We start from the raw sequence: 23,577 nt of genomic DNA, 5'->3' as shown, positions 1-23,577 counted from the left end.
TGAAAAACACTGCAAGAAATACTTCTTACAATACATTTTGCAGTTGGTGCCCCAATCGCTTCTTAAAAACATAAACCACTAGTTTTAAGTTCACATATATACTGCCGTGGCTAAAACAATGAATTTCTGCTTCAGATTTTGTATGACTCCACTTTACTTGACAATTATATTCTGCAATAAAAAACGTTTTAAACGCAAAACTTTCCTGGAAAAATTAATGTTGAACAGAGCATTAGATGACATAAAAATCAGAAATCTAAACTCTTACCTCCACAGAAATTGTTTGCCGAAAGTGTCTGTCGCAGCTATGTAGAAGTTTAGGTTGCTCAAGTCTTCTTTTAAATCCATCCAGTCTTCTTCCACGTTTCTTCATTTTGCTTCTGAGCTCTGCGCATGTGCAGATCGGGCTTAATTGAAGGGTGGGGGATGGTAGGTGAACGCTGCTCTGCCGTGTGCTCTGAGGCTGCAGCTCGCTGCAGCAGCCCAGGTAGAGGGGGGGTGCCCCTCCCCCTGATGGCCCATTAATTAAGGGTGAGCCAAAGGCCGCAGAGGACCACACAATATTCTCCACTTCTCAACTCTGACTCTCAGGCCTGTTTACAGGCTACAACATGGAAAATAAAGCAAGAATTACATTTACCAGTACAAGTAGTAATACCAGAGTGGTAAAATACTTTGATACAAGTAAAAGTACTGCATTAGATTTATTAGATTTATTTTAAACACAAAAATATACTAGTACCAACAGTAAAAGTACTCAGCCCATTTCAGAATATATCTGATTATTGTAATTATGGATGTATTAATGTGTTCATTACATTTATGTTAAAGTTAGTAAAGGTTTTTGCTAACTGTATGTACCTTTGGGTGGTTGAATTTCCCATCTTATCTTGACCCGTAGTAATACATTTTATACTTTTTATTTGTTGATTAAATTTTGTAATTAATCAGAATCTGCAAAATAACTTTTAATTAAAGCTGTCAGAAAATGTAGTGGAGTGAGAAATACAGTATTTGCATCTAAGTGGAGTAGAATATTAAGTGTAAAAGTTTAAATACTCAAGAAGAAGTGCCTCAAAATTTAAGTACAGTAATTTAGTAAATATACTTAAATGATTTTCACCTCCAAAGTATCACACACTATCTCATGCAGACACTATCACTGCACTGAGCAGCTTCTTCAGTGACACACTCCTTTACCCCAAGTGTAGACTCTCACCCCCCTATTAAAGATATTATTATTACATTTCTTCAGGTCCGCCTAAATCTTTACATGGAAAATAACACTGTAGAATGGTCATAATTTGTGCTACCTCCTTCAAATTTGAAACAAGTGTTCAATGATAGTGTGCCTATAGCCCCATATTGTCAGTTAGAGGCTCAGATGAAGCCACAGACAGTTGCTCATCCTGAAAAACATTTCTTATTTTAGGCTTAAGTTTTATATTTTATTTATTAACTTCAGAGTCCCATTACTCTTTTCTGTATCACCTAGAACCTTTCATTAGAATCTTCAGGGTGTTTTCTTTCTGGCAACGTCATGGATGCATGTAGTCAGAGCGGTTCAGAAGTTACAATCATTTTAAAATTTGGGTATGTCATATTAAGCGTTTTTGCTCTAGTGTAATAAATCAGCAGTGCCAGTGGGGGCGATAGAGAGCAAAAAGTGTGTGTACTCAGATCCTGTACACACACACGACGGTACACACAAATACACACATTTTTCCAAAATTACTATTTTCCTGAGGACCTCTCTGAAACTTTGAGAGAAGCATATAAATAGACTCTGGAGGCCATTACAGTGAAAATAAAATGAGGACCGGCCTAAATGTCCTCACTTTGTAGGTTGGTCCTCACTCCAAGGGTCTAAAACTGTAAGTGGTCCTCACAATGATAGTTGTGCAAACACACACACACACACACACTCACACACATTATACTGAGTACTAGACATATTTACTGCAAACACACAGACAGTATGTCTGCAGTAAAGATGTCTATTGCTCAGTATACTGTTTGTGTATCCCGGCCAGTACAGATATTTATTGCACACACACATACACACACGACATATTTACTGCAAACACACAGACAGTATGTCTGCAGTAAAGATGTCTATTGCTCAGTATACTGTTTGTGTATCCCGACCAGTACAGATATTTATTGCACACACACATACACACACGCACACACACACACACACACACACACACACACACACACACACATATACTGAGTACTAGACATATTTACTACAAACACACAGACAGTATGTCTGCAGTAAAGATGTCTCTTGCTCAGTATACTGTTTGTGTATCCCTAGCAGTACAGATATTTATTACACACACACACACACACACACACACAAACACACACACTCACACACACACACACACACACACGCACACATATTCCTGTACGGGCATTGAAGTGAGGTCCAGGTAAGTGTACATAGGGAGTGAGGACCACCCTTTCTGCTATACTTAAAGACAAATGAATACCACATTTCAACACTAGGTGCCCCCCTGAATCCAGTTCCCACCTCAGCTTCTTTAAAAACACCAAGGAAAAAAAATTTATTCTAAAAGTTTTTCACCAATGGAGTGAGGACCTTTTCAAAGGGGGCGCTGTTAGGTCCGTTTCTGGTTCAACTAATTTAATAACTTTTTGTCTTTAGCTTGTAGTTATTCTTTGCTGCCTCTATGTTTTAGCACAGACAAATAATTTAATAATTAATTCTTACATGATTAATTAATAATTAATACATGATTCTTGAACTTTTGGAAAAGAATTGCACAGTAAGGTTAATAAATAGCCAAATACCTAAAATTAAATTCCATCAGACTACTGTACAAGAGTACAGTTGTACATTTACTGCAGTTATACTAGTATTACTGCTGTCCTAAAGTGTAATATACATTAGTATTGTAAAACTTCCAATAAGCTGCAAAAATGCCATTCACTCCATTTCACAGTACAAAATGTATTTATTATATGAACTTCATGAACTTATGAGCTGCTCTGTACAGTATTTAGTCGAATTGATGATAAAAAAAAAGCCTTGTACTTGTAAATTACCAGTAATGAACTCAGTACTGAGTACTGACTTAACTAGTCATGTTACTGTCCAAATGGTGAGCAGCTACGACATGTTAATGTAACCCATTAGAACAAAGTGTCAAATGTGACATATTCCACAATACAATCCAACTGGACTGAAAATAACATGTTCTTTAACATGTGCGTAACAAGTTGTGTCTCAACCAGAGCACAGAAACTGAATACCACAAAATTGAGTCTATACTTCAGTTTATGCAAAGCAGATCTGGTGTTTAGAGTGACAATTGTGTTACACACAAAGTTCTTTACATCTTTCCATGACCTCTGACCCAAACTTCCCTTCGGACAGCTAGGGAAAAATCGGGCGAATTTACTCTGTCACCCCACGTTCGGGTAGGGCACCGCCCTATGCCGAAGGGCACCCTCGCTACCGAGGGGTCCACCAGGTGTAGCAGGGGAGTCCCCGTTCGGCAGGGGAGTCCCCGCTCCCGCAGGGGTGCCCGTTCTGAGTCAGGATGCCCCATCTGGACCGAGGGTTCCCATTCTTACCCAAGGGCCCCTATTCTGAAAAGTCGAATTACTTTATCTTTTTTTTTTTTTTTTTACACACGTTCCGTTAATAACTCATCGAGGCTTTGACGAAGGGGGCGAAATTTTGGTATGCGTATCGGGACGTCGCCACGATCGCCCGCGGGTCTCGACCCGCGCGCGGCGATCGGAACGGTCCGAGGTCAGCCCTTCTGCACCCGGCGAGGCCTAGTAGTGCAGGCTTTGAGGACAACCTCTCGGGGTTCGACTTGTCAGCGCTTTAATGCGGGAGGCTGAAATTCGACTATGTTGCATGTCGTGGGGCCCTCTGCTGGGATTTTTTGGTCCCGTCTCCGATCGCATCACCGTAGAGCTGTTGGCTTTGCCTGGGCCTAGACGCTCGGGACTCTGGGCCGATCTAGGCCTCGGGGAGGAAAAGACAGCTAGTTTCGTGCGGTTTGGTGCATTTTTTTGGCCGCGGCGAGGGCTCGAATCCCGTACCGGCGCGCCTTTCGGGCCCCGCCCATCGAAAAGTACTGGCCCGACGGGGCCGCGACTGATGTCTCTGCGCTCGTCTGGCGCCCCCGAACAACATACTAAATTCAGACCCGTGCGACTTGTAGAAGTACATGTCCTCCAACTCCTCCACGCAGGTCGAGGGTGTGCGACTCCATAAGCCAGACAGACCCCGATTCTCAGGACTCGAGAGCGGGCGAAAAAAATTCCACTGGACTTGTGGGTTTTTTCCGCCGGTTCATTGTTCAGGGTCCCCGGGGACCCTCTGTTCCGAATCTGGGGCCCCTAGGGTCAAAGGTGGGCCGCGTAGCGGCCAAAAAGACACTTTGTTTCAGTGAGGGGTTCCCATCTGAAAACGGTCATTTCAGGGCCGTATCTCCTGATTACTCATCAACGCTTTGACGCAGGGCTGATTTCAGCAGGGTTATCGGGAACACAGGGTACATTGCTGTGCCGAGTTTGGTGCCCCCCGGGTCAGGGTCGCCGCGCGGCGGCCAAAACACACTTATTTCAGCGAGGGGTTCCCAAACGGAAAACGATAGTATTTCAGGGCATTATCTCCTGATTACTCATCAAACGCTTTGACGCGCAAAACTCTCACAACAATTGTGTTAGTTCCAAAGTTTTAACGATATTTCAACAAGATCTTGTGAGACCGGTCTGGTTGCCGGTCTGTATAGCAACTGCAGACTTCTTTGTTATACAGTCACACCATTAACTGAGTTATAAGGCTTCTCCAGGGATGGCTACCATTTAATAATAAGCATTGCAGCTTGAGTAATTTTTAATATTTTATGTTTGCAGGTTGACAAGCAGTGCTATCCACATGACTGATGAACAAATGGTGAAATACATCACTTCATATGGCGACCGAGTAGCTGTCTTCTCCTTTGTCAAACCACAAAATGCAGCACGGATAAAGAGACGGTTATACAGAGATTAAAGAAAAAAGAGGATCACGGAAAATGAAATCAAAGACAAAAGGACAGCTGTATGGTGCTTTAGGTGTGTTCCAAAGGCAGGTGAAGGGATGGCCAGACATGGTAATAGTGCAGGTAGACTTCCCAGAAGACTGAAATGGGATAGCTTTCATTTGGAGCAGAGAAATACAAACAAGTAAGGACCTGAAATGGTGTGTGGAAACAGACACTTAAGGCCAACTCACACCGGATGCGGAACGGAAGCGGAACGGCACCGCTGCGGTCACCGTAGCAAATAAGAAGCCAGTCTAGTCAATGAGAGCACTCACACAGGGCGCGGCTCAGAAGCGTCCCAGAAGCGGCTCTCCGCGAGCTTTCCGCAGGTTCTATTTTTTTCCACGAGCCGTGGCTAAACCTCGTAAATTTCAACAGAGCACTGCGCACCAGACAGTAAATCCGACACAGAATCAACGTAATAAACTTCCGCCCCCTTTCAAAATAAAACACAATACGCAGTTCTTGAAGCTTTTTACTTTTTTACTTCACATCAACGTTACGTCATGACCGGTGGCACCAGGTGTATCAAAGATCATCAAAGGATCTCAATGAGAGACTAATTGTTGAAGTGGAACAACACACAATCATTTATGACATAACAGATGCTTTTATAATCTCCTCCACGTCGGAGAAGCAAAGTCAGCTGTTTGTTGTTGTTGTTTTCTTTATACACTGTTATTGCGGGGTCTCGGGTATGTCCAGGATTCTCGCGTGAGACAGTGAGACTCGACAGAGACAATAAACTCTCTGGGGAAAAAGAAGGGAGGAGGACTGTTGATGTATATTAACAACAGGTGGTGCAATCCCGGACATGTAACGGTGAAGGAGACCTTTTGCAGTAAGAGACTTGAGTTACTTGCAGTGAGTCTGCGACCTTATTACATGCCGAGAGTTCTCGCACGCGATTGTTTGTGTTTTTTACATTCCGCCACGAGCCCTTCCAGACACTGCCTGTGACATCATCCACACAACCGTTGCGAGGCTACAAACACAACACACGGATGCTTTTTTCGCTATTTCTGGCGATTTTATTTACATTACACTGGATTCGACCCTCACAAACTTTCACCAATCTGTGGACTGTACAACAAGGAAAAATAGGATCGATCTCCTCTACACAAATGTGAGGGATGTATACAGTCCACCCCCCTTCCTCCACTGGGCTACTCGACCATAACCTCATACACCTGCAGCCATTGTAACCAGCCTAAAGTACAAAAACTCCAGTTGCCACACGCACCTTCAGGGAATGGACACCAGAAGCTGAGTAGGAGTTAAGGACTGCTTCGAGTCCACTGAAGGGAGCGTATTGCAGGACAGTGAGAACCGGAGGAAGTAACAGAATGCATACTGACTATCTCAACTTCTGTATGGACATTGTTTTTCCCACTAAAACTGGTGCTGCTACCCAACAACAAACCATGGGTGACCAGTGATGTCAAAAAACTCCTAAACACAGAAGAAGAAAGCTTTTAAGGAGGGCCACTTGACAGAGCGGAGGAGTGTGCAGAGGGAACTGAAAATAAGCCTGAGGGAGGCCATGGGCGATACGGGGAAGGTGGAGAAGAAATGCAGGACAACAACATGAAGAGGTATGGCAGGGGGTAAGAACATTACAGGTGTGTGGGGGAAAAGTGGCAGGGCTGATGGAGATATGCCAGAGCCAACGAGTTGAATCAGTTTTATAACCGGTTCGATAACTCAGGTAATGGGGCAGCACTTGACACCTCAAGATCACCTCCCCCACATGCCTCGGTCAAAGCTCCCGACAACGACCGACAACCTGTGTCATCATACCACTTCTCCCTAAATGTGACTTTTTAACTCACCCTACTCTGCCCCCCCTCCCACCAACCCACTGTCACTGCTGACCAGGTGAGAGGTGCACTGAGACGACTCAAGCCCAAGGCTGCCGGCCCGACGGCATCTGCACTACACTGCTTAAGGCCTGTGCAAAGAACTAGCTGAGCCTCTCCAAAACCTCTTCAACATGAGTCGTGCAAATGGGTAAGGTACAGACACTATGGAAAACATCAGGCCTTATACCAGTACCCAAGAAGACACACCCTAAAGAACTCAATGACTACAGACCAGGTGCCCTCACCTCACACCTAATGAAGACCCTAGAACGTCTGCTGTTACTGAACTTACTAAAACCCCAGTTTCGCCATGCACTTGACCCCCTACAGTTTGCCTACCAGGAGAATGTGGGAGTGGAGGATGCTATTCTATATCTTCTACACAGGTGCACTCTCACTTGGACAAAGGAGGCTGTGCTGTGAGAAGTTTTTTTGATTTCTCCAGTGCTTTCAATACCATGCAGCCACTCCTATTGAAAGACAAACTGCTGCGGATGGGTGTGGAACCGGCCTCGTGACCTGGATCACGGATTACCTTACTGAATGTCCTCAGTTGTCAGAATGTTTCTCGATCCTGTTGGTGTTCCATTCCTTGATTGATTTTACCTCTAGTTAGTCATTCTTTATTGGATACGATTAATCTGTCTTATTATCAGGATATGTACCACAGTCCTTTAAGGTAGCTGTAATTAAACCTCTTCTTAAAAAGCCCACTCTAGACCCAGAGGTCTTATCCAACTACAGACCAATGTCAAACCTTCCCTTTCTGTCAAGATACTGAGAAAGCTGTAGCTAATCAGCTGTGTGACTTTCTCCATAACAATAGTCTATTTGAGGATTTTTCAGTCAGGATTTAGAGTGCATCATAGCACAGAGACCGCATTAGTCAAGTACAAATGACCTCCTAATGGCACAGACAAAGGACTCATCTCTGTACTTGTCCTGTTAGATCTTAGTGCCACATTTGACACCATTGACCATCAAATTCTTTACAGAGACTCGAACATCAAATTGGCATCAAAGGAACCGCCCTAACGGGTTTAAGTCGTATTTCTTAGATCAGGGGTCTCAAACTCGCGGCCCGCGGGCCGGCGATAGTTTGTGGCCCCCGCCATAATATGAAAGTTTAATGTTAGGCGGCCCGCGAGTTTGATATGTATGGCATTTTACAGTGTTGTGTGCGGAGCTGAACGACCCTACCAATCACGGTGGGTATATGGCTCGCGGGGGCGGGACATCGGCCGGGCTTGATGTAGCAGAGAAACTTTCTCAATGAAAGATACAGCAGCATTGCCATGGAGCACGCTGCGTTCACAACACTTAAAAAAATAGTTTTCTTCTTAATGTTCTGCCCAGCGGGACATTATACATATATAGACGTATCTAAATAAATAAATAAATAAATATGCCCCACACAATGAACATAACATATATTTCTATATGATGTAAAAGTAGTCAAAACAAATGACATCGACAACAGCACGGTCTAAACAGTCCGGTGCGCAGTCACCTTTTTTGCGCTCGCTATCTTGGTACTTTCTACCACCTACAGTACAAATGCCATGGTGTTCATGTCATCACGAAAGACGTGAACAAAGAGCGTAAAAGCAAAGCAGAGCTACCGGGCTTTTATCCGCCGACCGCCGTGCTGCGGTTGCAGTAAAAAGAAGCGAGAATGACGTATGGACAGTGAGACGTTCACTGTCTTGATTGAAACGTCAATGCGACAGTGACGACAAGCCAAACGTGGCTCGGCTATGCGAGAGAGGCGCTGCCAGGTCCAGATGTTCAGAAGAACAGTTCATGTTCTTCAATGTTCCATTCATGTTCAGAAGAAGGTTAAAGGTTAAAGAACTGTTAATACAGACATTTGAATCGAATACAGTAGACTGAAGAAACCACATATAGTCGCTAACGAGATAAATCTAATTTATTATTTTTCATGATTATTATTATTTATTTATTAGTGATTGATTATTTTCTTATTGATTCTAATTTCTTTATTTATTTTTTCATTGATTCTTAATTTATTTATTTTTTTCAACTTATTTGTGTTAAAAAATGAAGAGATTTGACAAGATTGGAATTTTTTAAACAAAGCTTTTTAGGAAAACCTGATGCGGCCCAGCCTCCCAGACTCGGCCCCAGCGGCCCCCAGGTAAATTGAGTTTGAGACCCTCTTAGACGATCTCAGTTTGTTCATGTCAATGATGAATCCTCCATGCATACCAAAGTTTGTCATGGAGTCCCACAAGGTTCTGTACTAGGACCACTTCTATTTATATGCTTCCTTTAGCGAACATTATTAGGAATCACTCTATCAATTTCCATTGTTATGCTGACGACACCCAATTATATTTATTGATCAAGCTTGATGAAATCTATCAATTAATTAAACTCCAAGCATGCCTTAAAGATATAAAAAGTTGGATGACCTACAATTTTCTGATGTTAAATTCAGACAAAACTGAAGTCTTGTAATTGGACCCAACACCTCAAAATTCTCTTTCTAGAGACTTAGTTATTTTAGATGGGATCAACCTGGCCTCCAGCTCCACTGTAAAGAATCTTGGAGTTGTTTTTGATCAGGATTTGTCCTTTAACGGCCACATAAATCAAATTTCGAGGACTGCATTCTTCCACTTACGTAACTGTGGAGGTAGGGCGTGGTGCATCAGCTGCAGGAGAGAGGTGTGGGGAGGGCTCAGGAGAGCAGCGCCAGGGGACAGTGATCGGCACACCGGTACCCAACTGCCTAATCACTCTCGCCCTCCTTTCCACGACAGTACATGCTGGGCCAGAAGAGGAAGAAGGACAAAAGAAGACACACGGCAGACGGCAGCGAGACGCCTGTGATCGGCTGTAGTGTGGGTCTGATTTGTGTACGAATAAAAATCCCTTACAAACGGGTTTGGTCCGTGCTAAGAACCCACTGTGGCAGCAAGACTGTCACAGTAACATCGCTAAAATCAGACGCATCGTCTCTCAAGCGGATGCAGAAAAACTAGTCAAAATGAGTGTTTCAATTGTTTAATTGAATTGCCCCATTTTAGTTTTGAATTCCATCTTATACTGGGAGAGGTGTTTTTATAACCTTTATTTAACCAGATAAAAACCCACTGAGATCAAGACCTCTTTCACAAGGGTGACCTGGCCAAGAAAGGCAGCAGCACACGTCATAGTGGTAAAACCCTCATTCACTGCCTTTTAAGTCAGTGGTCAATGGTGAGGTCAGGAGGGAAGAAAGTGTGATGAAAGTATGCTGTATTATTTATTGACGCTTGATCAAGGAGAATTAGAGCACTCTCAATACTCAAAGTGCCTGAGTCGATCTCCACATTCTGCCCTACTCATCCTGGTGGTCGACTTAAACCCCAGATGACACCAATATACACCTCAGAAACTCTCTTTCTAGAGACTTAGTTACTTTAGACGGGATCACCCTGGCCTCCAGCTCCACTGTAAAGAATCTTGGAGTTGTTTTTGATCAGGATTTCGAGGACTGCATTCTTCCACTTACGTAAGATTGCTAAAATCAGACGCATTGTCTCCCAAGCGGATGCAGAAAAACTAGTCCGCGCATTTGTTACTTCTAGGCTGGACTACTGTAACTCTTTGTTATCAGGCTGCTCCAGTAAGTCTCTTAGGACCCTGCAGTTAATTCCGTGTCGACCTATTAAATCTAGAATAGAATTTAAAATTCTTCTCCTTACTTACAAATCTCTTCATGGTCAGGCACCATCATATCTAAAAGAGCTCAAATACTACTACCCCTCTAGAACACTGCGCTCTCAGGACGCTGGGTTCCTTGTGGTTCCTATAGTTTCCAAAAGTAGATTTGGAGCCAGAGCTTTCAGCTATCAGGCTCCTCTTCTGTGTAACAAACTGCCATTCTGGGTTTGGGAGGCAGACACGGTCAACACTTTTAAGAGTAGACTTAAGACTTTCCTTTTTGATAAAGCCTATAGTTAGGGCTGGCTCAGGTCATCCCTTAGTTATGCTGCCATAGGATTAGACTGCCGGGGGACTCCAACCCCAGGGTTAACCTAGCCAGGCATGGTATTGTTGAAGATGCAGTCACATCTCCCTACCGAAAACCCTCTCTTTCACTTTCACTCTCTCTTCTCTCTTCTCTCTCTCTCTCTCCATCTGTGGACATGTCTCATTAATGCATGTTACTAACCAAACTTCCCCGGAGTTTCTGTGCTCTGACGTCCAGCAGGTTCTCGTGGATCGTGGCTGCTGCTGTGATCCTGCACGACGTCCACTACGCATATTATTACTGTTATTATTACTACCATATCTGCTACTGTGGTCATTTTATCATTCATTGTGATTCATTGTCATTTTGTCAGTCATTGTAATTGTACAATATGTTTGTGTTGATTTGTCCTGTACACGTGACATCCATTGCACGTCTGTCCGTCCTGGAAGAGGGATCCCTCCTCTGTGGCTCTTCCTGAGGTTTCTTCCACATTTTTTCCCTGTTAAAGGTTTTTTGTGGGCAAGTTTTTCCTCACTCAAACCGAGGGTCTAAGGACAGAGGGTGTCACTCCCTGTACAGATTGTAAAGCCCTCTGAGGCAAATGTACTTTGTGACTTTGGGCCATATAAATAAAATTGATTTGATTTGATTTCCTCATCTCACCGTCAGCTGACTGAAAGTTGGTTCCATTATCTGAATACATCTCTCTGACTTCTCCTCTTCTGGCAAGGAATCTTCTGATTGCGTTAAGGCAGGCATCAGTATCGAGAGAAGAAGCAACTTCCAAATGCACTGCTCGTATAGCAAGACACGTGAAGATAATGCCGTATCTCTTTACTTGGACTCTTCCTCTCTTCATTAGGAACGGACCGAAGTAATCTATGCCGACTCTTGTAAAATGAGGGTCATCTGGCAGGACTCTGCATGTTGGTAGATCTGCCATGAGCTGCTTGCCAGCTGCTCAATGTAGTCTTTTTCAGATGACACACTTGGACAGGAACCTTCTGATAGCTCCACTGGCTCCAGGGAATCAGAATCATTGTTGCCGTAGCTGAGCCAACATGTGATTCCTTCCGGCATGAGCTGTAATGTCATGAATGTCTCAACACAAGCCTTGTGACGTGTGAATCCTTAGGCAAGATGACTTGCTGCTTGGAGTCATCCGGCATAGCCGCTCGACTCAACCTTCTGCCAACTCTCATAACTCCGTCTTGGAGCACTGGATTTAACTTAAAGAGTGAGCTACTTTTATTCACTCTTTGATGCTCCTTTAGCATAGCCAAGTCTTCTTTGAAGCTTTGTTTCTGACAGCACTTCACAATTTCTGTTTCTGCTTCAGTCAAGTCATCACAAGTCAGATACTTTCCTTTAACGGCTTTCTTGAACTCTGTCATCCGGCTTTCTCTGTCTACTGCTCGTAGCTCCTTTATCTTTTCCTTTAGCTCTTTCAGCAAATCCTTAAGTTTCAGAAACCAGCCTACAGCACGCTTCAACGCCGTCCAGGAAGAGTAGTGGTTCATCCACTGATCCATGAAACCCTCAAGCTCTTGTGCCTGAATGACATGCACTTGAGTCACACTTTTGACCTCTGGGTCGTCGATATCCAGCATGCCCGGATCTGGATTTTTAGGCTACTGGTCTTGTGAGCTGAGCAAGAAACTTGGTCCTGAAAGCCAACTCTCATTTTTCAAAAATGCTTCCACAGTCTGTCCTCTTGAGACAACGTCAGCGGGATTTAGAGTGGTGTTAATGTATCTCCACTGAGATGTCTGAGAGTGATCCAAGATTGCTGAAACCCTGTTAGCAATGAACGTCTTGAATCTGGTGCTCTCACTGTTCAAGTACTTTAGCACAGCAGTGCTATCGGTCCAAAAGATGGATTCGTGAAGCTCCAACTCAAGCTCTTTCCCCAGAAGCTTGTATTATGGCTGGCGTCAGTTCCATTCTGGGAATAGTTGGTGACTTTAGGGAGCAACCCTTGTCTTTGCCAGGATCAAGGTGGACTGAGCTTCACCCGTTGAAAAGTGCAGCAGTAAGTAGCTTGTGGTGCCACAGGCATCATCACTAGCATCTCATCTAGTCTGGAAAGATAATCTCAAAACATACACGAAGGCTCTCCGTAATGCTAGAGCAGCCTACTACTCTTCATTAATAGAGAATAAGAACAACCCCAGGTTTCTCTTCAGCACTGTAGCCAGGCTAACAGAGAATCACAGCTCTACTGAACCATCTATTCCCTTAGGTCTAAGTAGCAATGACTTCATGAGCTTCTTTAATGATAAAATTATAACTATTAGAGACTAAATCCATCACCTCTTGCCCTCAACAGGCATTGATCTGCATTCTGATACAGAAAGTTTGGAAACAGCTGTAAAACCTGATATGTATTTAGACTCTTTTTCTCCCATCGACCTTCATCAAATGACTTTAATCATTTTTGCAGCTAAGCCGTCAACCTGTCTCTTAGACCCCATCCCAACCAGGCTGCTCAAGGATGTTTTACTTCTAGTTAGTCATTCTTTATTGGATATGATTAATCTGTCTTTATTATCAGGATATGTACCACAGTCCTTTAAGGTAGCTGTAATTAAACCTCTTCTTAAAAAGCCCACTCTAGACCCAGAGGTCTTAGCCAACTACAGACCGATATCAAACCTTCCCTTTCTGTCTAAGATACTTGAGAAAGCTGTAGCTAATCAGCTGTGTGACTTTCTCCATAACAATAGTCTATTTGAGGATTTTCAGTCAGGATTTAGAGTGCATCATAGCACAGAGACCGCATTAGTCAAAGTTACAAATGACCTCCTAATGGCATCAGACAAAGGACTCATCTCTGTACTTGTCCTGTTAGATCTTAGTGCTACATTTGACACCATTGACCATCAAATTCTTTTACAGAGACTGGAACATCAAATTGGCATCTGGTATGGTATTTCTTAGATCGATCTCAGTTTGTTCACGTCAATGATGAATCGTCCATGCATACCAAAATTTGTCATGGAGTCCCACAAGGTTCTGTACTTGGACCACTTCTATTCAGTTTATATATGCTTACTTTAGGGAACATTATTAGGAATCACTCTATCAATTTACATTGTTATGCTGACGACACCCACATTATATTTATCGATCAAGCCTGATGAAACCAATCAGTTAACTAAACTCCAAACATGCCTTAAGGATATAAAAAGTTGGATGACCTACAATTTTTTTATGTTAAATTCAGACAAAACTAAAGTTCTTTTAATTGGACCCAAACACCTCAGAAACTCTCTTTCTAGAGACTTAGTTACTTTAGATGGGATCACCCTGGCCTCCAGCTCCACTGTAAAGAATCTTGGAGTTGTTTTTGATCAGGATTTGTCCTTTAATGTCTACATAAAACAAATTTTGAGGACTGCATTCTTCCACTTACGTAACATCGCTAAAATCAAACGCATTGTCTCTCAAGCGGATGCAGAAAAACTAGTCCACGTGTGGCAGTAGGAGCTCTCGTCTCCCTCTTGCTCTTTGACTCTGAGCCCTGCCTAATTCCGGGGTGTGTGGCTTAATTAGCCAATCATAATTAGGCCGTAGCATAATAAGGGGTAGGGTGTATTTCGGCCCCCTCTTGCTTGTGACCCGTAGCCACGCCCACCTCCCGGTCGCCTCACTCCGTGCTCACACGTTGTGTGTCCAGATGAAAGCATAAAGCTCTCCTCCGAGCGTCAGACTCGCCTATCGGGCCATGTTAAGAAGCCCTGCTGTTTTGACTCCGCTGCTGTGAGGTCCGGTCTAGACTGTCACCCCGGCAGTGCTGTCCGGTCATCCTTTTGCAGCTGTAGGTGCTGCTCTTTGGAGTCGGCTTCAACAGCTGATCCGTATCCAGGCTGCATGCTCAGCCCTGAACACCACGGTCTACTGGCCAGTGGCGTGGATTAGTGTGGCGTCGTGATCAACCGGAATCAAACACTGTATTAACAGGGTCTCACTTTAATTGTTTATTTATTATTCCGACCCAGGTTTGGACGGACTGTGGGTTTGAATCTCAGATGTTTGTTTTTCTGTTATAGGTGATTTCAGTTATTCAGTGATTATTTACTGAATTGATTTACTGTTTAACTGGGTTGTTTGTTCGTTTGTTTTGGTGTTGTTTTGGGTTAAGTTTGGTTAGGTCCTTGATTTATGTATTTTTGTTAACTACATTAATTTTGTTTATTTGAACCAGTGTTAGACCTACTGGCAGCTGGTATTGTTTTCCTTTTGTTCAGTGGTTAAATTGGCTTTTATAAGGAGGGGGAGCCCTTCTTGACAGTGGTCAATATCTCTCAAAACATTTATATTTACCTCGCACCATCGGTTTAATACATATTTTATCAATTTATAACCTACTTATTTATATCTCACATCAATTCACATATTGGTAACTTATTTAGCCTACATTTCACCATCAATCTACACTGCAATTTGTAAAACGTATTCACAATATACACCATCAATTCACATATTAACAATATTTATTCACATCCCATCAATTTACACTATTATTTGCATTACTTAATTACAACTCATACCATAAATCTACATTAAATCAACTGTATTCTAAACTTTTTTTTACATGTCACAACATCATTACTTAGGTCTCTCTTCTGCCTTTCCTGTCTCTGTCTACATGCTATATGGTCTGCTGACCTCCGGGTCATAACCCACTTCTTAACATGCTTGGTTGGGTTCCACATGTCTAGTGGTGGACCCACTAGTTTTATAAACATCAAACAAGACAGATTGCCTAAGCCTCCATTTACAGAGCTATTTACACTTTTCATCATGTGTCCTGAAGTAGGTTACCTCTACCTGTCCATGAGAATAGTCAACAAACCTGCAGAAACTCATTTCACATTTGCAGAAATACTGTGGCAAGCTCTCGTGGAAGCATGCAGGGAGAGACTTGATTCAGGTTTTATATCAGTGAAAATATGGACTGGAGTTTCATTGATTCAGGTTTTATATCAATAAACAAGCGGAATGGATTCAATAATGAAGCTCTGACACAGTGCTCTGGAAACAGAGATGAGTGAACAGACTGATGTAGCCTACTGATTTTTGACATGGTAAACGAGGGGAGTTCCAAACGAATGGATTTAAAAAGTCGTGTAATGGTAGCTATGCTGATGATTATTATAAACACCGAAGCAGAGGGAGCTCAGCTCCTGCTGTGCTGTACTGCCGAGGTGAGGAGGCAGAGCTGAGCTCCAGAGGGCTCCGGTCCAATTTAATCTCTGCTTTTGTTGCAACTTAGTTGCTGCCAATTTATGGTTGATCGTTTTCTTTCTTTTTTTTGTTGACTTAATCCCACTGATTGTTTATCTTGTCCTCCTCTGTAAGTCGCTTTGGATAAAAGCGTCTGCTAAATGCAATGTAATGTAATGTCTGCTAAATGCAATGTAATGTGCTTTCAGGTGCTGAGAGCTGAAGGTGGTGGTCCTGGTGTCCCTGGTGGTGGGTCCCCTTCTGTGTGTGTGAGTGTGCGTCGGGCACCCCTGATTTGTCCCTCCTGTTCTGTGTGTTTGAGTTACACAGGTGGTCCGGGTGCTCCTTCCCTGGGATTCCTCTCACTGTGTTGACCCCTCCCTCATCACCACCAGTAGGTCTCAGCCCTGATAGTGCTCCCCCTCCTGGTATGAATGGTTGGTTTTAAGTAAATTAGTCTTGTTAAATAAAATTGTATTTTTAAAACCGGAACCACGTCTCCATGCCACATTTATGACGAACCTGGCTGCCTTATAGCTAACTGTGCAATCTATTTCCTCTGGTGTAGTTTTCGTTGTGGCGTTGTCGGACAATAGTACTAAGTATTCCCTCCATAAGTATTTTTCCTTTTTGTTTTGTCTTCCTCCCCATTGCTCACGCCGCCACACACGCATTTGTTACTTCTAGGCTGGACTTGTCAAATAAGCGCTGGCCGACACACTTATTTGTGCTCAAAACGTCCATTTATTAGACACCATGTCAGGACACACGTTTACAACATTGTCCTGTCAACTTAACCCCTGAGTCGCTAAGACTCCACCCCTATCTCATTCTGGATGTCTCTAATTGGTTACATCGGATGTCAGTTACCTAGAACTCAATACCTTGACATCTCCCCCTTAATTCTTATTACCTTTTCAGTAATACTGTTATACAACAAATTAACTTTAGCTCTGAACCTTAGCTTATAAAGTATATGTGTTTTGCAACTCCTAATATACTAAATTTCACAACTTACATAACATTGTCATTTGACCAGCTTTTCTTTTCCATGAATAAACACTCTATTCTCCTTTTCACTCACAGAATCCAGTTTGATAGTTTCAGCCTTAATGATACATTAAGATGTTACCTTACACCAGGGGTGTCAAACTCATTTCTCATCGCGGGCCACATACGACCCCTAGGTAGACGTGGGCTGGACCATTAAAATTATAGCATACTTAGCTATAAATAACCAAAATATCATGTCTTCCCTTTGTTTTGGTGTAAAGAAGCACAAGAACATTGTGAAATTTGAAATGTAACTTAAAATTTATTGAACAACACTTTTACAAAACATTTCACAAAATTGCACAAACTTTAACAAGTAACTGGTGTTGAAAATTATAGTAATGAACTTTACGATTAAATGAGACTTATAAAGAAAGACTAACATTACATTGCACATTTTTTAAAATCACCACAGTAAGTATTCATTTTCACAGAGCTGTATTCTTTTAATGCAAACAGTATCTGCAAAAATAAAATGCAAGGCAGCATTTTAAAGACGTTAGTCTAGTCTGAACTTGTTTTTGTTCCTGAAACTTGGCATCTTTTGGCCTGTACAAGTGCATCAACATTAGGTGTATGGGGTGCCGTTTGTAAAGCGTCTCGCTCTGAAAATAACAGCAACATTTTGTCACATTAGGTAAAAACAATGTTTAAAAAACTGGTTTGAATTTTTGAGAGTCACTTGTTTGCACATTTAGAACAATATTTGTGAACTTAGAGATATTTTAAATATTTAAATCCAAATGTTAAATGTAAAATCTAAATGCTAAATCTAAATCTAAATGTTAAATATAAATACTAAATGTTAAATCTAAATGTTTTTGTTGAACTAAATGTTTCGGGTGAAACTAAATATTTAGCTAAAATGCAATTCAAATTGCTGGTAACCGGAAGTGCCAAAATAAAAGCTCGAGGAGGTCAGAGCGTGTTTATAGTGGCAAATAATGAATAAAACCCATCTTATCCGGGGAAATGGGCTCTTGGACATGGATTATTGTGATAATAACTACCTAGATGAACAAACACGTTTGGAGAAACTTTATTTGAAGAGTACTTTGAGTTTTTAGTGTCACTTTTATGAAGGGTGGGGGACTTATGACCTGTAGCCACTATAGCCAGCCACAAGGGGGCTCACTGTGACTTGACTCATTTTTACTGTTTGCAGAGGTATGTCCGACAGTAGAGTTTACCGGGTGAAGGCGGGCGGGTGTAGACGATCCTACACCGAGAAAAGACAGATCAGTCAAAGTGTTAGTTAGTTTTATCACAATAATCCATGTCCAATCAATTTCCCCGGATAAGATGGGTTTTTCGTTATTGCCACTATAAACACGCTCTGACCTCCTCGAGCTTTTATTTGTGCACTTCCGGTTACCGGCATTTGAATTTGCATTTAGCTAAATATTTAGTTTCACCCGAAACATTTAGCTTCAACATTTAGATTAGATTTATATTAACATTTAAGTTATATTTATATTTAACATTTAGATTTAACATTTAGATTTAGATTTAACATTTAGATTTAGATTTAGCATTTAGATTTTACATTTAACATTTGGATTTAAATATTTAAAATATCTCTAAGTTCACAAATATTGTTCTAAATGTGCAAAAAAGTGACTCTCAAAAATTCAAACCAGTTTTTTAAACATTGTTTTTAGCTAAATGCGACAAAATGTTGCTGTTATTTTCAGAGCGAGACGCTTTACAAACGGCACCCCATACAGGTGTCATGTCCTGACTAGCTGTCACTTTCAGAATGTCATTTAAGTGCTTGTGTGTGAGCCTTGAACGCATTTTTGTTTTATTGATATTCATTGGGGTACCCTGGTGGTAGATTTGCCCTTCTAATCTGCGTCACATTGCAAATCAATTATCTCTAGCTGGATGTCGACCGGCAGATCAGAAGCTTTAACTGTGAAAGGTGAGCAAAAAACTGAAAATTCTGTCTCAAGTTCACCAAATACCTGAAATCGTTTCTCAAACTCCCACAGTAATCCTGCAATCTTGTCTTTGTACCGTTTCACGTTCGCATCAGGTGTGGTCACACGCACATCTCTCAGACGGGAAATGAGCAGGGTCGCCACTTGCCAGTGGCGTCTCCCACAAAGTCAGCTTCAACTTAAATGCATGTATTTTGTCAGAAAACTGTGTGACAACTTTTTTGCGGCCTTGCAACATTTTGTTCAGACTGTTCAAGTGTTCAGTAATATCAACCAAAAATGCAAGGTCCTGTAGCCATTCCTGGGATTGTAATTCCAACACCGGTTTTCCTTTTTTCTCCATGAACTGTCTGATTTCCTCTCGTAGATCAAAGAAATGCCTCAGCACAGCGCCTCGGCTTAACCATCTCACTTCAGTGTGGTATGGCAGGCTGTGTGTAATCGCTGAGAAGGGTGTCAAACTGACGATGGTTTAGACCTCTGGCTCGGATGAAATTTACAGTGCGAACAACCACCTCCATGACGTGGTCCATTTTCAAGGACTTACAACACAATGCCTCCTGGTGCAAAATACAGTGAAATGTCCAGAAACGATCTCCTCCATTAAGGGCTTGTACTTTCTCTCTGAACTTTGTCACAACACCTGCTTTCTTTCTGATCATGGATGGTGCGCCATCTGTAGCCATGCTGACAGCACGGGACCAGTCCACTCCAACTCTGTCCAGTGCAGCAACGACAGACCCGAAAATGTCCTCGGCTGTTGTGGTGTCCATCATAGGCACCAACTCAACAAACTCTTCAGTAACAGTCAATGTCTCATCAACTCCACAAATAAATATGGCCAGTTGAGCCACGTCCGTGATGTCAGTGCTCTCATCAATTGCAACGGAAAATGCAATAAATGACATGACTCTCTGTTTCAATTGGCTGTCTAAATCTGCCGATAGTTCCGAAATCCTCTCTGCTATAATGTTCCTCGTCAGGCTAATATTGGCAAAAGCTTGTCGCTTCTCGGGACATACGAGTTCAGCCGCCTTCATAATGCATCTTTTAACAAAGTCACCGTCGGAATACGGCTTTGATGCTAATGCTATTTCACTAGCAATTAGGTAGCTGGCTTTTACCGCAGCTTCACTGACTTCTCGGCTCCGGGTGAAAGTTGACTGCTGTTTCCTCAGACCCACCAGCAATTCGTTGACCTTATCTGTTCTCAGTTGTCCTTGTAAGCTGTCATATTTTGCGCTGTGGTGAGTCTCGTAGTGGCGCCGAATATTATATTCCTTACATACTGAAACTTGTTGCAAACACACCAAGCACAGAGGTTTACCGTGCATTTCCGTAAATAAATAGGACGTAGTCCATTTTTCTTGGAAAATTCTACACTCTTTATCTACTTTTCTCTTTTTTGATAACGCCATTTTTGCTAATGAGGGTGTAGCAGGCAGGTAGAGAACAGGGTAGAAACAACGTTATAACAAGCAGCAGATGGCGCAAAACAGTGCGCCCCTAGCGGATAATTCTTGAATTGCATTTAATTAAAAAAATTAAATCCATGTCTTTTATGCATTTTTTCACTTTCAAATTATCCTGCGGGCCTGATCGAACCTCCTTGCGGGCCGGTTCCGGCCATATGTTTGACACCCTTGCCTTACACCTTACATTACAGTTACATGTTCATTCTTATGACCGGTTTACACACTCTGCCAAACCCAGTCACAACCTGTTCCTCAGGTGTGTTCGTAGTAACTCTCTTTTCGTCAACGTGTATGGCACAGTGTCTGGTGTTTTGTTTCAGTTCCTTCTAACTCAGAGTCCACTTTCTTAGTGTCTGAGCTAAGTGGTGCTGCTCTAGGTGGTACAAGTTGAAGGTGTCGTCTGTTCCTTCTCACCGCTCCTCCCCGTGGCGAGTTCACTTGGTACGAGCGCTGTGTACCACACTCCTGCATGACAGACGCTGGACCTTTCCATGTCTTGTCCTTATCCAATTTCAGCAAGACCTGATCACCTAGCTGTAACAGTGGCAAGTCTCTAACCCCATGTCTTTTGTTAAAGTAATATGCCTGTTGTTGCTTGGCCTCTGCATCTCTACGTCTAATAAGAGCTCTATCAGGCCACTTAGGGATCAGATTTCTATTAAGTGAGGGAAGTGTGGTCTTAATCTTCCTACCCATGAGCATTTCAGCTGGGCTTATCCCAGTGGCAGATGTTGGTGTTGCTCTATAACACATCAATGCTAGTAGAGGGTCTTCCTGTTTAAGAATACGTTTTGCAGTTTGAACCGCCCTCTCTGCGTGTCCGTTGCTCTGTGGGTTATGTGGGCTAGATGTGTAGTGTATGATGTCATACTGTCTACAAAAATCTTTCCAGGCCTCACTTGTGTACTGTGGGCCGTTGTCACTGACTATCTGGTCAGGGATGCCAAATCTTGCAAATGTAGATTTTAACATCTGAACAACCTGTTCTGTTGTTGTGGTTGGCAAATGTAAGATTTCAATGTAACGTGAGTAATAGTCTGATATCACGATGTAATGTTTGCTTTTGTACTCACAAATATCTGTGGCAATCTTCTGCCATGGTCTGTCAGGAAGGGGTGTAGAATGTAGTGGCTCCTTACGCTGTGTGCGCCTGTTTACCTGACAAAAGTGACATTTTTCCACTCTGTTCTTAATATCTACAGATATCCTAGGCCACCACACGGCTTCCTGGGCCCGTTGTCTACACTTTGACAGGCTCTGGTGTTCATCATGTAGCCGATCCAGTATTTCCTCTCTCATCGACTGTGGAACAACAATGTGACACCCTAGTGTAATAAGCCCTTCACACACTGACAATGAGTCTTTCATTGCATAAAAGTCTTTTACACTGTGTGGAATGTTACACTCTCTTTCTGGCCATCCTTCCTTGATCAGCCGCCTTACGCACTGTAGCTGCTCATCTTTCTGTGTAGCCACCTTCATCAACTCCAGCTTCTGCTGTGATACTGGCCAACAGTGTATGACAGCATTAACATGACAAGCAATGACAGACTCTGTGGTGTTGTCGCTGTCCTGAATTGGGCTGCGTGACAGCGTACAAGCTATGACCAGAGTCTTTCTGGGTGCGTACTCTGCTTTGGCATTGAACCGCATCAAGCGCATTAAAAGTCTCTGACATCGCACTGGAACCGCATCTAAATCTTTACTATTAATCAGCGGCACCAGCGGCTTGTGATCTGTAATGAGTCTGAATCTGTCCAGTCCTACCAGATATTTCTGGAACCTCTCGCAAGCCCATACACCTGCTAAACACTCTTTCTCGATTTGTGCGTACCTGGACTCTGCTGATGTCAATCTCGTGGAACAGTATGCAACAGGTTTCCAGCTTTCATCGTGCAGCTGTAAGAGGACGCCTCCTAATCCATAACTGCTTGCGTCTGCTGAAACGGTTGTCTGTCTTGAGGATCGTAATGGGCTAAGACAGGTGAGGTAACGAGGGCTTCCTTGAGTCGCTGGAATGGTCGCTTTTGTGGATGATCCCATGTCCAGGCTGTTCCTCCCTTCAGCAGGTCATACAGGGGGCCTGCTGCTGATGCCAAGTCTGGTATGTATTTGCTCATGTAATTGATCATGCCCAGAGCTCGTTTGAGTTCATGAATGTCTGTTGGTTCTCGTAGCTGGCTGATGGCTTTTACCTTTTCTGGGTCAGCCTTGACTCCACTGGCATCTACTATGTGACCCAGGAATCTCAACTCCCGCTGTCTGAACACACATTTGTCTTTATTGAGTTTGAGACCTGCCTGCTCCATCCTCTCCAGTGTGTTCTGCAGGCAACCATCATGTGAACTCATGTCCTTTCCATGGACAATGACGTCGTCCATATATACTGCTACTCCCTCTAGTCCTTCCAGTAGTTCATTCATCTTGCGTTGGAATATCTCTGGAGCAATATTTATCCCAAAGGGTAACCGCTTAAAACAGTACCTCCCAAAGGGTGTGATGAAGGTAGTTAGCAGGCTACTGTCCTCATGCAGTGGGATCTGCCAAAAGCCTGAGGCTGCATCCAAAGATGTGAAAACAGTAGAGCCTGACAGCTTAGCCAGAGTCTCTCCTGTTGTGGGCAGTTGATATCGCTCTCTGTTGATGTTCTCATTTAGCTTTTGTAGCCCTACACAGATTCTCACTGCACCTGTTGGTTTCATTACTGGCACCATTGGGGCGCACCAGTCTGTAGGTTGTGTGACTCTCTATCACACCCTGCTCTACCATGCGTTTCAACTCTGCTTCAACTTTAGAAAGAAGTGGTAGGGGAACTCTCCTAGCGCTATGTACAGCGTATGGTACTGCATCCTCCTTCAAGTGGATCTTAACTGGCTCTGTTTTAAGAATCCCCTGGTGCTCTGTTCTCTTAACCTGCTGTACTCTTTTCACTAACCCCATCTCTACAGCCGT

The sequence above is a fragment of the Larimichthys crocea genome, unplaced genomic scaffold (assembly GCF_000972845.2).
Source record: "Larimichthys crocea isolate SSNF unplaced genomic scaffold, L_crocea_2.0 scaffold728, whole genome shotgun sequence".
Taxonomy (NCBI): Eukaryota; Metazoa; Chordata; class Actinopteri; family Sciaenidae; genus Larimichthys; species Larimichthys crocea.
This window is presented reverse-complemented; position numbering follows the sequence as displayed.